At 42.5% G+C, this 17,761-nt stretch overlaps 1 long non-coding RNA gene across 2 annotated transcripts in view; it reads left to right on the top strand.

Moving 5' to 3' along the window:
- Positions 1-17,761, top strand: part of LOC110148732 (uncharacterized) — a 238,908-nt gene that overhangs the window by 32,718 nt on the left and 188,429 nt on the right. For both annotated transcript variants that reach the window (XR_011492692.1, XR_002317249.2), the window contains exons 4-6: positions 9,721-9,853; positions 10,855-11,000; positions 15,447-15,640. This is a non-coding gene — a long non-coding RNA (uncharacterized lncRNA). The remainder of the gene's footprint in view (positions 1-9,720; positions 9,854-10,854; positions 11,001-15,446; positions 15,641-17,761) is intronic.

Below are 17,761 nucleotides of genomic sequence, written 5' to 3' on the forward strand. Positions count from 1 at the left end.
AAAGAGAGTATCAGAATCCTATTAAATATGCCCCAGATACTCATATTCATGGATTTCTGATGCGAGTCTCCGGCCTGCACTGGTTTGGCACTGGGAGTGCATCAATAAGAAAGACATTGCACAACTGATACATTTAATAAATGTGATGATGAAGGAAAAGACTTGAATAGATCCTCTTCTGCAGGCAGTTAGGAAACTCAGACCAGACACAAGACAAGTTAGTATGTCTTGGCCAAAAAGGAAGATGGAAAGAGAGAATGATTATAAAAACACCTACCCATCCTTTCAGTGGCCATTACTTAGCTATGGAAAAGGCAACTTACAACAAACCAGAGACTCTAAGAACCAACGCTGTAGGGAGATAGCTCTTGGGTCAGAAAAAATCCTCACTAATCCCTCCTTTGCAAAACATCAACGAGTACATCTAATACTAGCAAAAGCTGAGCTTTCAATAAATCAGAAAACAATGGAGGCATTGTCTGAACTTGCCAAATAGTCCTTTGCTCCCACCACACTGAACACTCCAAGCTGTGTGCAGCCAAAACTCAGCCCAATCTTATCGAACTGAATTGATTTATGAGAGGAAAAACCTAAAAAGGGAAGCAGAGAAATAATGATATTAATTCTAATAATGCATTGACTAGTGCGCATATAAATCATTCTCCCCACTCAGATTGATTTCATACAAATAAGAACTCTATGCATAAACTCGTCTCCAGCCGCCCAGGCAGCCACCCAGAGCCTGCTCTTGCAGATAGAGCTCAAGAAAAAGGGTGGGGGGTCTGCTGGAAGTTCACAGAAGTCTTGCCTGAGAAAAGCCTGTGGGATCAGCCCCAGAGGTACGATGTAATTGGCCACACACACAAATGTTGCCGCATCCGAACATTTTTGGCAACTCATGAAAGCCTCGTTCCTAGAGGCCACTTGAGTGTCCAAATAAAAGGGGATTTTTGTTAGTGAAAACTGGAAAGAATAACCCATCCTAGGATCAGGCTAATAGGGCCTGGCCTGTTAAAATGTAACACTGGGCCGGCCAGAGTTTGAAGTGTTGCTGGCAAGGATTTGGAGCAGCCGTGAGGAGAGCCAAGCCTCTCTCACAAGGAAAACTCTGCTGGTGAGGGGAGCTTTCCACAGCCCAAAGAGCCTGTATGGCCCACCTTGAGAGGAGAGCTTCTTCTGGGACAGGGATCTTCCCATACCGGGCTGAAGGGGGAGAGCTTGGGGTTGCTTCTGTTTCCCTCAGCACCTCGGGCTCCACTCCCCTGTTCCCTACTCCACCCACCAGGCTGTGCTTCGAGGCAAGTGAGACTTAGTGGCTGACCTCCGGGGCCGCTTCCGCACATGGCCTGGGAACAGCAATTGCTCTCTGTGTGTCTGCAGGGTGTTGACAGCCCTGGGCTGAGGGAGCTGGGGGAGGGAAGCAGAAACAGTGATGCTGTAGAAATCAGGCCACAGAGGCCTTCTCTTATCACCAAAGGGCCCCCAGCTGAAGAAAGTTCTACTGCTGCCTGCTTCACAAAGGAAATGCCTTATCCTACTGCAGGCCAATCTTGGCCTGTTTGAGTAGCAGAGGCCCCTAGGTTCTGCATCTAGGATTGCCAGATAAAATACAGGATGCCTGCTTAAATTTGAACTTCAGATGAACAACAAATGGTATTTAAATATAAGTGTGTCCCAGGTGTTGTATGAGAAAATACTATTTTCATTTGTTGTGTTAGGTAGAATTCTTAGACACCACCGATGACCCTGACTCTTGATTAATCTTCTCTGAAGTGTGGGTAACACTGGTAACTAAATAAACCATCACTGCTGTGATTATCTTACATTACATAACAAAAGGGATTTTATGTTTGCAATATGCTATTAAGGTAACTAGTAAGTCATGTTTGAGTTAATCAAAATGGATTAACTATTCCTATCCATATGAACCCTTTATATCTGGATCTAGAGGGCAGAGACAGACAGTGTCCAAGAGTCAAAGCAGTAGAGAATTCTCTGCTGGCCTTGAAGGACAACACTCTTGTGTTGCAGAGAAGCCTCACAGCCAGGCACAATAGCCAGCCTCTATTACCTGAAAACCGGAGAAGGCAATGGCACCCCACTCCAGTACTCTTGCCTGGAAAATCCCATGGACAGAGGAGCCTCATAGGCTGCAGTCCAGGTAATCGCTAAGAGTCAGACACGACCGAGCGACTTCACTTTCACTTTTCACTTTCATGCATTGGAGAAGGAAATGGCAACCCACTCCAGTATTCTTGCCTGGAGAATCCAAGGCTACAGAGGAGCCTGGTGGGCTGCCATCTATGGGGTCGCACAGAGTCGGACACAACTGAGGTGACTTAGCAGAAGCAGCAGAACCTGAAAATAGCCCCCAGTTAACAGTCAACAAGAAAACAGGGACCTCAGTCCTTTACTGCCATGAACTGGATTCTGACACCCTGAAAGAGCTTGAAGGAGGATCTCAGGCCTCAGGAGAGATGGCAATCTGGCTGGCCCTGATTTCTGCTATGGGAGACCCTGAGCAGAAACCCATCCATGTTATGCCAGACTCTGGACCCCTGCAAACTGAAGGAGGAAAATCCTTTTGTTTTCAGCAGCTAGGTTTGTGATAATATGTTAGGCAGTAATAGGAAATAAATATTTTTGCTGTATCTTAGAGCTCTATCTGTATCCTATGGTCTCTAAGGCATACTTGTAGGGGGTTCCTGGTGTAGACAATAAGAATAGAAGATGTATGAAGGGGCAAGGCAGACCTGGATAAACTGGGCATCCACTTGTTAGCAACCTCAGTAGAACAAGAGCAAAAGCAGGAAGATAAACCATAGTATTGTCTGCTCTGGTGCTCATGTCCTAGCAGGCAGGGGTGGTCTGGCCTCCTGGACCTCACAGCCCCCAAGTCTCAGTTTAGACCTGTAAATACACACACACACACACACACACAGACACACATATGCACCCTTATATATACCTTGTCTCCCAGGGAGCAATGTGGGAATGTGCAAGACAATCTGTCCCTTGTCTCAGAGACAGATACAGTTAATACATCTGCGTATAAAAGTGCGGTGTCAGCCAGAGCCCATTACTGATCCAAAGCTATAGAAACACATGTGTTCTGTGTAAGGATAAAGTGTGTGTGTGTTGGAGGGTGGGTGTGAATATAAACAAAGAAAGCAAGGGCTGTTCTAGTCTAGAACTTCCTTGGGCATCAGTTCAGCTTCCATTCAGATCATGTAAACAAGTCTTCAGAGACTAAAAGAAACTTGGATATCATTTTTAAAAGGCTCAGAGGCTTGGTTTTGTGTTTCATTTATCCAAATGTTCTTTTGCTTATGGATTCCCCTAAATTTTCTTTCCAACCTCTTCTCAGCCCCTCTGGCCTCACACTACCCTTGAAAGTGGCCAGGAGGAAACTCTTAGGTGTCAGCCAGTCGGCAAGGAGAGTTTCTCTTTCATCCCCTGAGTGTCTGGAGATGTGAGTTTAATGAGAGTCATCGACCTTTGAATTATACAAATGGACCTTTTTAGCAATCACTTCCCTCCCCAGTCCATACCCACCCTCAGCTTTTAATCTTCTCAATTATATTTCCTTTTCATTGATTACTACTTTGCTAACTTTCAGATTGAGCAGGCAGTAAAACCTTAGCCACACAGGTAATGCAATTGCTTTTTGAGCCTGATGCCTACATCTCACCTCCTGAGGGGGCTTTCAGGCCCCACTCCCACCCTACTGGATCTTGGCAAGTCTATCGGCCTTCAATTGATTTTGCAAAATGGCCCCTTGCAACCAAAGACCTGTGCAATCCTAGTTAGGAAGACAGAATTACCGTTTTGAGCTTTGGTAGCAAAGATTGGTAAGGCGGGGGTGAGGGGGGTGGGGGGGGAGGGGGCATGTTGCATGCTGCTGTAGGGAGTATGGGAAGGGGCCTCACAGAGGCTGGCTGTTCCCAGCTCTGCCTGGGAGTAGCAGGTGATAGGCTTGGGAGCGGGGAGTTCCGGGTTCTGTTCCCACCTCTGCTCTGACTTTCTGAGCGACCTTCGTTGAACTGCTTAAGTTTCTGTGCTTTCCTCTCTATGCCATCTGGAAGGGGGAGACAATGACACTTGTCTGTGAAAATGCTTTGAGGGATCCTGGCATAAAAGATCCAATGTAAAAGCAAGTGATGGGCAATGCTTCCCATAAAGAGCCCCTTGTGTGCATCTGCAAGAGGCCCCACTTGAGGGCAAAGAAGAAAACTGGAGAAATTTCCTTGATATCAAGGCCAAGCGGAGGACGGACGTTCCTTGGGATGAGTTAGAAATCCCTGCTGTAGCTGGGGGCTCCAGAGCTATAGCCGGGATATGAGCTCGGCGAGGTGCATGCTGGGACCTGGCCAGCAGAACAAACAGATCTGAGGTCTCTGCACCAAGCAGGACCCTGTGCCATATCAGGATTAGCCAGGGGACCTGACCAACAGCAAGGGACCGGCGGGGGTGGGGAGGGGTGGGGGCAGGGTTGGGGGGAGGCCTGCCTCCCATGATTTACAGGCACTGATGCAGGGACCCGGCGGGGGAGGGGATAAAGAACTTTGGGGACATTTTCAAAACTGGAGGTCGTTCAGAGGAAATTACTCAATAAAAACCAGGTTTCTCTAACTGAATAGATCAATTTACAGCTCATAAGGTGGAAAAAGTCTGAGACTTCAAGATTCTGGTTGGGCGGGTCTCCTAAGGTTTCCTCCCTTGGCAGAGCGGCTGTGGCTTTGGCTCTCTCAGGCCAGGCACCCCTTCTGTAGCTTTCAGGGCCAGCATTTTTTCTCTCGTCTTGTTTCTCTCTTTCTCTGCTACTTAAATTTTTCTGGTTAAGATTCCTCCTCTCTTCTCTTACAAGCCTCCAACTTTCGCCTCCCTACAGTCCTATTAGAGAAGCCCCTATTGTTTTTGTTTTCCTGATGATACAGTTCTTTTTTCATGGTTCGCCCCTCTTAGCTGCCTCCCCCTCCCTGTGGGTAGTCTCAGAGCCTCTCTTCCCTCTGTTTTCCCTTCAGGTCCCTAAAGCTTCTGCCTTTCTCCTCTAGCTGCCCATGGTCTGTTTTTCTGTGCACCTCTCAACCTCTCTATTTCTCCCTCTCTGACTTTTATCTTCCTAGCCCCTCTCTTTGGTTGCTCTCTTGGCCTTTCTTTGTTGCTACTGCAGTAATTCATGATGAGCATCCAGTAACACCATCACCTATTGACTGGACTTCTTTAAGTTAGCACAAAAGCAAGAGATTTCTCAGGGAGGCAGGATCCGGGACCCTGGAAGGAAGATAGACAGGACCCAGATGGAACTGTATTGTAATTCCATCATCCATCAATCATCATTCATTCATCATCCATCTATCTACTCATCGACCCATCCATCCCTTCATCCAAACCTTCATTTAATCATTCATTCAATGAACATTTGTTGATGTGTGCTACATGCCATGGACTGGGCTAGGCACTTGAGAGAAAATGGAGATCCAGTATAGACATGAGCCTTGATTTCAGTAAAGGCTAAGGAGAGGTATAGAGTTACCAAGAGACCATCTCATCAGGATAGGAGCTACTTAGGAATAGGAATTAGGCTGAGGGGAGAACATGCAGGCGGTGTATATGACTTCTGAGAAAGGCTGCCACTCCTCATCCCTCCCAAATCCTCTCCCATTGGCAGACCAAAGGCTCTAGTTCTTCTAGCAGAAGTCAGTGCCGCTGGGCATTGACTTCAAGTGAAACACATCCTGTGACCTGGAAACAGTGACTTGGTCTAAGTGGTAAACAAAAGTCATTAGTCCTTTCCTGGGAACAGCCTTTATGAGTGGGCAGACGGCATTTGACCCCTGAAGGTGGGAGCTTGTGGGAAGAAGTCACCTCTCGAATGTGGATGTGTCCCCAGGATGATGTACTTGCTCTGCACGGTGCTGGGGGTGGACTCTGAGGGTCTGAGGGAAGAGGCCGTGCCTCCTTGCCAGCCTGCTCTTCCAGGTGTCAGCTGGCAGGCCCCACAAGCTGCTCCTTCCCTCTCTGGAGCCTCAGTCCTTCCATAAACTTTGGAGACCGGGTAGTTCTCGAAGCCCCACGCCTCCCTCCTCCCTCTCCCTGGCATTGGTCACAAATTCTAAGCAGCCCTTGAGTTTCATGCCTTGATAGCCTGGTAATTGTTATTGGAACTTGCCTAGGATGGATTTACGGTAATGAATTCACCTAATAGCAAACCCGTCACAGGCCTCTTTGCAGACAGGATCTTTCCCAAGTGAAGATATTAGAAAACCATTCTGCAAAGGAAAAGCAATACTGACTGGTGACTTCAAGTTTAGGAAAAAACACCACTGTTTGAGTTTTTCTGTTGGCCTCTAACTTTAAACACTTCATTGGCCAGTTGCTAACCAATACAGTTTTTGGCCAAGATCCTGTTTATATTGGCACCAAATGTGTGTATCACAAGCAGTTTGTGTGTTTTGGGGCATATGTGTATGTGTGTGTGAATCTGTATATGTTACAAACTCCAAAAGTTTTGAGTACAAGGTCTTGTGCTCTGCTTTTTGCAGATTGTTCTGTCTGTAGACTGAACTAGCAGGCAGAGCATCCGTGTGCATGAATGACTTGTTGTCAGTCACCCTTCCCCATCACAGCCACCCTCTGGCTTGGCCTGACCTGGCATGTAGCTCTCTGGCTTCCCTGGCCCCCTGTCCTACTGAGTAATGAATGAGTGAGATGGCCTCTGCCCAGTGAAAGGGGCTCCGGGGACAGTGGGTGCTTTTTGTGTCACCTCAGTCTGCAGGACCAGAAGGCAAATCATCAGGAATGCTTGGGATGAGGAGGAATTTGCTCCTAGCTTGAGCCAGGAAGGCTCCATGTTTCTGTGGCTTGGCATTAAGCAAACAGCTGCTTTTTTGTTCTCTCCTCAAATTATTTGTCCAAACAAAAGGCAACTGTCATGGGGAGAAGAGTACAATTTTTCCAGCGCTTGCCCCTCTGTGTGCCTCTTCTCACAGCATGCTCTCTGACTGTGTGCATTTCCACAGTTCAGTGTCAAGTTTCCAGCTGACAGCAAGGCAGGGTCTGCCGCCCTGCAACGTGAAAGCCTCTCTGAAGCCTTCTGACCCAGTGCAACATCAGAGCTAAAGGCCAATTTCCCAGGATGGCACCTTCCCTGTCCAAAATCCCCAAGGATTTCCTAAGTCTGTAAATCATGAACTGAGAAACATTCCCTTGGAGACTGAAAGTTTGGGAAATCCGTGAATCCTAGAGGAAAGAAGATGCTCCCTCAAACTCCCATTTCTTTAGAAAGTTTTGTAGTTGGTTCTTCTGCCTGGCAAAGAATTGTTATTTAATTGGGAGTCATCCTTTAGAAAAGACCTGGGTTATTAGTTTGCATATCTTTAGAATATGGTAAAATATGCTAAACAATGCAACTAAATGATATAGAATTTAATCTTCCTCTGAGGCTTATTGGGATTAGGCCATGTCCTTATCTGCCCAGCACACTCATGACTTTTCTTTAAGACTTGGGGCAAATGTCATCTTTCTAGTGGGGACCTCCCCTGTCACCTGACCCAGAACTGCCCTCACCTACCCTGCAGAATTAGGGCAGCCTTCTCCAAGCTCCTATAACTCTACTAGTACTGGCACGTCACAATGTTTACACTTTCTGTTCTGAAATAATTTCAGACTTATAGAAAAAATTGCAAGAAGAGGATAAAGATTTCCTATATACCAACATTTCTCAACCTTTTTCTCATTATTGCCCCCTTCCCCCTAACCCTTTCTAGATTTTTTTTCCTAATTACCTTCTGCCATGAAATTTTAATACCATAGATTTGCTGTAAATATGCTTGTGAACTCTCTGTATGTCTGAGCTTTACATGGAAAAAGAGTGAGTTTTGTTGCCCCCAAGAACAATTTCCATTCTTGTGAACACAGTATTGCCTCCTGGAGTATGTATGCTGTATATCCTTTACCTAGATTCCCCACATGCTAGTATTTTCTTGTATTTGCCTTATTGTTCTTTCTCTAAATATGTATTGTTGTTTAGTCGCTAAATTGTGTCCAGTTCTTTTGTGACCCCATGGGCTGTCCATGTGCCCAGGCAAGACTAGTGAAGTGGACTGCCATTTACTTCTCTGGGGGATCTTCCTGACCTAGGAATCAAAGCTGTGGGTTTGCATCTCCTGCATTGCAGCTGGGTTCTTTACTGCTGAGCCACTGGGGAAACCCCTAAATATGTGTGCATACACACACACACACATATATATACATAGAAATATACACATTTATTTATATATATATACAGTATATATTTTTTCTGAATTGTTTAACAGTAAATTGAAGACATGATGCCAAATAATTTAGAAAGTGTTCTTGTAAACAAAAACTTTGTCTTTGCATTTTAACAAAAAGAATTTTTTAACATTTCCGTCTTTTCCATATGGCTGTAGGTTTCTCAGGGTCTACAACCTGTTTTTTACTATCTTTGGAGGCTGAGTACCAGGATAGGGCCTAGAATATAGAAGGAGCTACCATAAAATAATACGTTTCATTGGAATATAGCATATGCCGTGCATTTTGATATAATTTCCATATAATTTAATAGATATGATGAAATTGTTTCTCTTAGTATAAAATATATAATGTAAAATATCATATGCTGTACATAAAAATGCAGAACATTTTTATTTATAAATGAATGGAAATCCCAGGGTCATCAGTATAAACTTAAATCACAAAGTAATCTATAGTTTCAGAAGCTAGAAGAAATTGGACTGAAAATTTTCAGACTTTGGAAGTTGCTTTAAAAATAGCAAATAGCAAACTAAGAGACTATTCAACTGATCTCAGTGTCATAGAAAATTACTTGGAGTTGTCTGAGCATGGCACTTGCCACCTGGTCTCAGCATTTGTGTTACTCTTTGGGAGACAGTGTAATACAGTAATTCAAACACTGTCCTGTCTTCCTGCATTCACTCATAAAGATTTATTGACAACCTTCCATTGACAAACAGATATCAGAGGATCCTGAATTTTCTTTTTCATTTTCTATGTACTGAAAAGTTGCCTAACCTATATTTGCCTTGATTTCTTTGACTGCAACATGGATATCAATATATTGTGTCCTGGGGGTCTGCACATTGCTTAATGTGATATAGGATATGCTGGGGACTGATTTTTTCATGGATTTTAGAATGAAAAATGTAGAACAAAATTCCAGGGACTAAGATGACTCAAATAAGACTTATTCCAAGAATTTGGCATCATAGGTGTGAATACACTTGGTATGAATAGATAGCCATCCCACAAAATATGTAGCTGATGTACAGAACATGTAAAATATTTATGTTAGGTTAATTTATTTTAAAATAAATTATTTTGTTGAATTAAACTTTACCAATGAAACATTGACAACCCTAAGCATAAATGAGAAAAAAAAGTAAGTATTTGCTGTTGTGACCACTATTTAAAGATTTTTCTTGACTTTCTTGAAGATTGCCAAACCCTTCTGTTTCCTTGTGTTTCGTCCAAGTCTATGCAGTCTGCTCACCAGATTACCTCAAATATCATCTGAGAGTCCTGAACTTGGGGGGAAAAGCTTGGGCTGGGGGAGCTGAGAATAAGCTGTGATGTTTAATGGTTAGAGAGTAAGACTATATCAAAAGCTAATTTTGTTGAAATCACAGTATTCACAATTGATGTTTCCATACTTTGTGCCTTTCATTTCCTCCACAGCAAATGGATAAGTGAAGCTATTCACATCTTCCAAACTCTGAGACAAGACATCCTGGGACAAATCACTGTGAGGACTGCAGCCAGTTATGGCAGAAGGTCCCGTATCACTGAATCTGGAGCTGGAGGGGTCCAGGTGAGTAATATCTCATCCTGTAATGTTGTAGACAAAGTTAAGTCCCTGTGGATGGAGGTGACTTGGTTATGGTCACAGAACAAGTTACTGGCAGAACTAAGACTAAAAGTCCAGGTTTAGCCCCAAGTCTTGGCACTAGGATACTTTCTTTTTTTAAGTGCCCTCCTTGGAAAATTTAAAGGTTAGTAGATGAGAATATGTTTTGTTTCCACTTCTTCAAAAGAAACATTCTGAATAAATTTAAATATCTTATGCACCATTACTTGAGATGATCAAAGGGTCCGATTAGATATCATACTAAACTCATGAGACTAAGAAACAGAATCAGTATTCTCATCCATTTTTAATTTCCCCATTTTGCAGATGAGAAAAATAGGGTCTAGTTGCACTATTTTTGGCACTGTGAACTTTCCTTGCAGATCTAGCAGAGTTTGGATGAGAATTTTTATCCTAACTCAGTTATCTGTGGCATTTCTACTAGATTTCACTCTTCCTTAGTGGTGAGGCTAGGTATTTTGGACAAGTGAAGTTTGAGTTCACTTCTTTCTCATGTTTCCTTGTGAGTATCTTTTCTTTAAGCCTCAAGGTAACCTATTAGGGTGTATATTGGAACTCTTTTCTTCCCCATGACTAGGCTTTTCCCTCTCTTACTGATAGTGTGCTGCATGCACTAGACTGCCCTGTCTTTTGAAACATATCCATCCTCTGTCTGACTCCCTTACAGTCCCATTCGTCTGCTTTTGGGCACAGTGGGTCCCAATAGGTTTATCATAAAAGTAATCTATACCAATGAATAAAATAGGCAATGTGTTAGTCTATTCATATAGCTTGATGCCATAACTAATTAAATGTGTATATAGTGTAAACAATTCCCTCCCTTGTGGTAAACTAAACTATTTTTGAAATTTTAAGTCCCTTTCTTTAGAAAATTATATTTGCAGCAAAAAGGATAAGATACAAAGTGACTGGTGAAAAACTGAGAACGTTCTTACATTTTGCAGGAGACACCAGCAGTCATGTTGCTGGAGATACTGATCAGCCAGAGAATACTCGTCTGTGAACTGGGTAAATCCAGGGGCAGGACTGGAGGCAGGTTTACCTGAAGTAAGCAACAATGTCTGGTGGAATGAGGAGCCTAACATTCTAGGTGACAATTTTTACATCCAATTCACTGGAAATATAGTTGAGTTTCTTGGTAGGAAAATTAATTTTTTTAGCACTAGGGCCTCTGAACCAGCAGAGTTCCAAGAATGATAAGTAAACATTTAAAAAGTCCAGCATTGGATGAAATACTAAGGGTTCCTTTCCTATTTCTACACTTTGGTTGATGGAATTATGTTTTCCAACTGTGGAATAAACACTATATATTGGTCACTGGTTCACAGCGTATGTCACATCCTATCGTTCAGTTGTGTCTGACTCTGTGACCCCATGGACTGCAGCAAGCCAGGCCTCCCTGTCCTTCACTGTGTTGCATTCTACAGAACTCAGTCCAAACTTGGAATATGGTATCTTCCATTTGCAGCTGAAACTGAGTGTCTAAGTCCCTTTTACCATTCTGTGAGACTGGCTACTTCTGGGTGTTGGGATACATAGTAACACAATGGATGCCATCAGCTCAATCTGTTGCCTCACTTTTTTTGGTTGAAAATTAAGCAAGACACAGAAAGAAAACCATTAAATAAAATGTGATCCCTGAACTTCATCAAAGTTCAAAGCTTCTACTCTTTGAGAAGCTATTAAGAAAATGAGGTAAGTCACAGATTAGGAGAAAGTATTCATATTTATATATCTGACGAATGACTTGTTTACAAATATATAGAGGACTTTAACAACTCAATAAGAAAATCAATTAACAAGGGGCAAAATTTGAACAGAGACTTCACAAAAGATATAAAAATATCTAATAAACCCATCTCAACATCATTAGACATCAGGGAATGAAAATTAAAACTACAATTAAATAGTTCATCACAGCACTGTTTATAATAGCCAGGACATGGAAGCAACCTAGATGCCCATCAGCAGACAAATGGATAAGGAAGCTATGGTACATATATACACCATGTAATGTTACTCAGCCATTAAAAAGAATTCATTTGAATCAGTTCTAATGAGATGGATAAAACTGGAGCCCATTATACAGAGTGAAGTAAGCCAGAAAGATAAAGACCAATACAGTATACTAACGCGTATATATGGAATTTAAAAAGATGGTAATGATAACCCTATATGCAAAACAGAAAAAGAGACACAGATGTACAAAACAGACTTTTAGACTCTGTGGGAGAAGGCGAGGGTGGGATGTTTTGAGAGAACAGCATCAAAACATGTATATTATCAAGGGTGAAACAGATCACCACCCCAGGTTGGATGCATGAGACAAGTGCTCGGGCCTGGTGCACTGGGAAGACCCAGAGGGATGGGATGGGAAGGGAGGTGGGAGGGGGGATTGGGATGGGGAACACGTGTAAATCCATGGCTGATTCATGTCAATGTATGGCAAAAACTACAATATGGTAAAGTAATTAGCCTGCAACCAATAAAAATAAATGGAAAATAAAATAAAAATAAATAAATTAAATAGTGCTAAACTACACCTACTAGAATAGCTAAAATTTAAAACATTGACAGTACTAGATACTGGAGAGGATGGGCAGCAGCTGGAACTCTCCTATATTTTGATGAGATTGTAAGATGGTATTTTGAAAAATAGTTTATTGGTTTCTTTCAGATTTAAATATGCACTCACCATATGCCCTCAAAATTCTACTCCTTCAGTGTCTACCCAAGAGAAACAAAAATATATGTCCAAACAAATACTCTACAAGAATATTTATAACAGCTTTATTCATGAGAACTATAACCTGGAAACAACCCAAAAGTTTATTAATGGACAAAAAAATTGTGGTGTGTCCATACAATGTGTTATTTCTCATTAATAAAAAGGAGCAAATTGCTAATATTACTAATACATGTGACAGAATGGAGCAGTCTCAAAAATATTACACTGAATGAAAAAGATCCCAATACAAAAGAGTTATACTGCCCGATTCCATTTATATAAGACTCCAGAAAAGATAAATCAAGTATATAATGACAGAATTAGTGGTTGCCTGGGGCTAGGTTCAGGGACTGGAGTAGGGATTGGTGTGAGGGGGCATAGGAAGCATTCTGGTTGGAAGAAAATGTTCCTTGTCTTGATTGTGCTATGGTTTCTCAGGCATAAAAATTATCAAAAGTCATTGAAATGTGCACTAAAATGGGCTTGTTTTATTGTATTGTACTTACTTCAGTACAATAAAACAGATGGAGAAGCTCTATATCATCAGCAGGAACAAGAGCTGGAGCTAACTGTGGCTCAGATCATCAGCTCCTTATTGAAAAATTTAGGTTTAAATTGAAGAAAGTAAGGAAAACCACTAGGCCATTCAGGTATGACTTTAATCAAATCCCTTATGATTATACAGTGGAGGTGACAAATAGATTTAGGGGATTAGATCTGGAAGATAGAGTGCCTGAAGAACTGTGAATGGAGGTTTGTAACATTATGGTACAGGAGGCAGTGATCAAAACCATTCCAAAGAGAAAGAAATGTAAGAAGGCAAAGTGGTAGTCTGAGGAGGCTTTACAAATAGCTGAAAAAAGAAGAGAAGTGAAAGTCAAGGGAGAAAGGGAATGATATACTCATCTGAATGCAGAGTTCCAGAGAGTAGCAAGGAGAGATAAGAAGGTCTTAAATGAACAGTGCAAATTGAAGAAAACAGTAGAAATGGAAAGACTAGAGATCTCTTCAAGAAAATTAGAGATATCAAGGGAACATTTCATGAGAAGATGGGCACAATAAAGGACAGAAATGGTAAGGACATGACAGAGGCAGAAGAGATTAAGAAGAGGTGGCAAGAATACAAAGGACTATACAAGAAATGTCTTAATCACCTTGATAACCATGATGGTGTGGTCCCTCACCTAGAGCTAGACATCCTGGAGTGTGAAGTCAAGTGGGCCTGAAGAAGCATTACTATAAACAAAGATAGTGGAGGTGATGGAATTCCAGCTGAACTAATTAAAATCCTTAAAGACGATGCTGTTAAAGTGCTGCACTCAGTATTTTAGCAAATTTGGAAAACTCAGCAGTGGGTACAGGACTGGAAAAGGTCTGTTTTCATTCCAAATCCGAAGAAAGGCAATGCCAAAGAATGCTCAAGCTACTGCACAATTGCATTCATTTCACATGCTAGTAAGGTTATGCTCAAAATCCTTCAAGCCAGGCTTTAGCAATACCTGAACCGAGAACGTCCAGATGTACAAGCTGGGTTTAGAAAAGGCAGAGGAACCAGAGATCAAATTGCCAACATTTGTTGGATCATAGAAAAGGCAAGAGAATTCCAGAAAAACATCTACTTTTCCTTCATTGACTATGCTAAAAGCCTCTGACTGTGTGGATCACAACAGACTGTGGAAAATTCTTCAAGAGATGGAAATACCATACCACCTTACCTGTCTCCTGAGAAACCTGTATGCAAGTCAAGAAGCAACGGTTGAAACTGGACATGGAATAACCGACTGGTTCAAAATTGGTAAAGGAGTACAACAAGGCTGTATATTGTCACCCTGTTTATTTAACTTATATGCACAGTGCATCATGGAAAATCCAGGGCTGGATAAATCACAAACTGGAATCAAGATTGACTGAAGAAACATCAAAAAAACCTCTCAGATATGTAGATAATACCACTCTAATGGCAGAAAGTCTCTTGATGACCGTAAAAGAGAAGAGTGAAAAAGCTGGCTTAAAACTCAACATTAAAAAAACTAAGATGATGGCATCTGGTCCCATCACTTCATGGCAAATAGCTGGGGGAAAAAGTGGAAGCAGTCACAGATTTTATTTTCTTGGGCTCCAAAATCACTGCAAATGGTGAGTGCAGCCATGATTAAAAGACACTTGCTCCTTTGAAGGAAAGCTATGATAAACCTAGACAGTGTATTAAAAAGCAGAGACATCACTTTGCCAGCACACGTGTGGATAGTCGAAACTATAGTTCTTCCAATAGTCATGTACAAATGTGAGAATTAGGTCATAAAGAAGGCTGAGTGCCGAAAAATTGATGCTTTTGAATTGTGGTGCTGGAGAAGACTCCTGAGAGTCCCTTGGACTGCAAGGAGATCAAACCAATCAATATAAAGGAAATAAACCCTGAATATTCATTGGAAACACATTTGATGCTGAAGCTAAAGCTCCAGTAGTTTGGACACCTGATGAGGAGAGCTGACTCACTGGAAAAGCCTCTGATGGTGGGAAAGATTGAAGGCAAAAGGAGAAGAGGGCGTCAGAAAATGTGGTGGTTAGATAGCATCACTGAATCAATGGACATGAATCTGAGCAAACTCTGGGAGTTAATGAAGGACTCGGAGCCTAGAGTGCTACAGTAAATTAGATCACAGAGAGTTGGATTCAACTTAGTGACTGAACAACAACTTATACCTCAGGAAACTTGTTTTTTATAAATAATGTATGCTTATATGATATTGGATATAATCACCTTGTGATTCTGTCAGGTTGAACTCTTTATTGTGAATCATCTTTCAGGGATTGACATGGATTCCAATGAGCATCCTAACCTAAACACTTCAAGCTCCATTAGACTCATTAGTCAGAAGACCTGCTGGCAGAATAACTTGTGTTGTGGCCTGAATCATCTTCTCCAGCCTTGGACTCCACTCAAGACTTAATAACCTTATGCCTTACTCAGCAACATGGTCAGAGGAGGACATCCATATGTGGTATGTATTGAACCAACAAAGGCCAATAAAAGTGTTGCTCATTCTTAGTGGTGATATATGTATGATACAGCAGTATTTCTTTCATCTTGGAGGAACTATTCTAGTATTACAGAAACATGAGCTTCTAGAAATGCCTCTGAGATCCATGAATTTCCAGTGGATGTATCTCCCCACTTGTGACACATGTGTGCTTTACCGAAATATCTCATCCTGTCTGCTTACCTGGTTGATTAGCCTGGTGTCAGCTAAACTGTGGTCCTGCAGAACATTCCATGGAATAACAAGAGGATCAGCAATCTTTCCTGATCTAAATTATGGCACAAAGCAGAGTCCCAAGGCCAGGGTGGTGAATATGTATTATTATTCCTGTCAGATAAAAACAAATGTCTTCTGATAGAGCGTATACATTCACCAGGTCAGCGGGATTAGATAACTAATTTGGTGACTTGGCAACAAGCTCTTCTGCTGTCCTAGCTATTACTCATGCCAGTCGTGGGAATTATGAGTCAGATGAGAGAGAACCATTTATATGAGGTCAGTGGGGGAGATATTTTGGGAAATATTACTTTTCCTCCTACCATATCTCTTTATAAACTGTGACAGTCCCACTGTGTGATCTGGCCATTGATACTATGATAGCTTAGATTTGCAGGGAACTTTAGAACTTATAAAGAAATAGCTTACAAATATATTTATTCACATTTTCTTCACAGTAGGTCTATGGAACAGATAGAGCAGATATTATTTTCTTTTTTTTAAAAAAATATTTATTTGGCTGCACTGGGTCTTAGTTGCAGCATGCAAGATCTTCTTGTTCCATGACCAGGGATTGTACCTGGGCCCCCTGCATTGGGAGTGCAGAGTCTTAGCCACTAGACTACCAGGGAAGTCCCAGGGCAGATGTTATTTTCGAATTTGGAATGACTGATACATGACAATGTCAGAATTTGAGTGTAGATCTCTCTGATTCCACAACTGAGCTGCCACCATGCCCCTTAAAGCAATGCCATTCCTAATATGTGGGTTAGTTAAATTCAGCTGAACATACTTAATGGTGAGAAATGATATCTACACAGCACTTGGTACAAGATAGAAGAGTCACTTGTTGTTGTTTGGCCTCTAAGTCTTGTCTGACTCTTGACAACCCCGTGGACTGTAGCCCGCCAGGCTCCTCTGCCAATGGGATTTCCCAGGCCATAATACTGGAGCAGGTTGCCACGCCCTCCTGTAGGGGATCTTCCCAACCCAGGGATGGAACCAGTGTCTCCTGCGGATCCTTTACCGCTGAGCCACCGGGGAAGCTCACTAAGTGGCGGCTCCTGCCAAGACTGACATACGTACATTTAGGATGTGCCAAGGCTGGGAATACAGATGAGGTCCTTCCCTTGAGAAGCGTGGTGTGGGAGGATAAAGCAGAACTCGCTGAGGCATCTGCTTCCAAGATTGCCTCAAAAAGCCAGCGGCCCTGATTAAAAAAAGAAAAAAAAAAAAAGATTACCATTTGAATTCTGTTTAGGCCAGGCAAATTAAGGCTGGTGGTGGAATGCCCAGGGTTCTTTATGGATCAGAGTTCTGTCCCTTCTCTGATGTGCAGGTAGGGCCCTCCCAACCCCAGTGATTTGCTCTGAAAGCGACACCCACAGAGCAGGTTGCTTGGAGAGAGGAATGCAGTGATCACTGTAAACATTCCATTTTTCAGTTTAGCCAATGATCATTGCCTTATTTCATGGATCTAATGTGACTTAGTGAGGTATAAAAATCAGCTGGAACACCTTAGGGAAGAACACCCTGGAATGAGCTTCCTGTCTCTCTGGGATCACCCAGGAAACGTCCACATTCATATCACTTCTCAGCGTTCACAGAACAGAAGAGTCAGATGGGTTGAGGGTAGCAGAGGAGGCCTGCAGAGAGGCAGAGTGAAATTGCTTACGCGGTCCAGAGAGGGAAGAGGCTGACCTGGGCATTAGAGAGGTTTCTCTGACACCCGGGGGCTCCAGAGGTGCCCTGGTGCCACCAAGGGCTTTTCCCAAGGGAGGACAAGAAGCATTCCGAGTGGCTGCTCAGGGTCTGCATGGCGCTGAGAGTGGCCTGGTTTGGTTGGATTTCTCTTGTTTTTGTTTT

Source organism: Odocoileus virginianus, chromosome 18 (assembly GCF_023699985.2).
Source record: "Odocoileus virginianus isolate 20LAN1187 ecotype Illinois chromosome 18, Ovbor_1.2, whole genome shotgun sequence".
Classification (NCBI taxonomy): domain Eukaryota; kingdom Metazoa; phylum Chordata; class Mammalia; order Artiodactyla; family Cervidae; genus Odocoileus; species Odocoileus virginianus.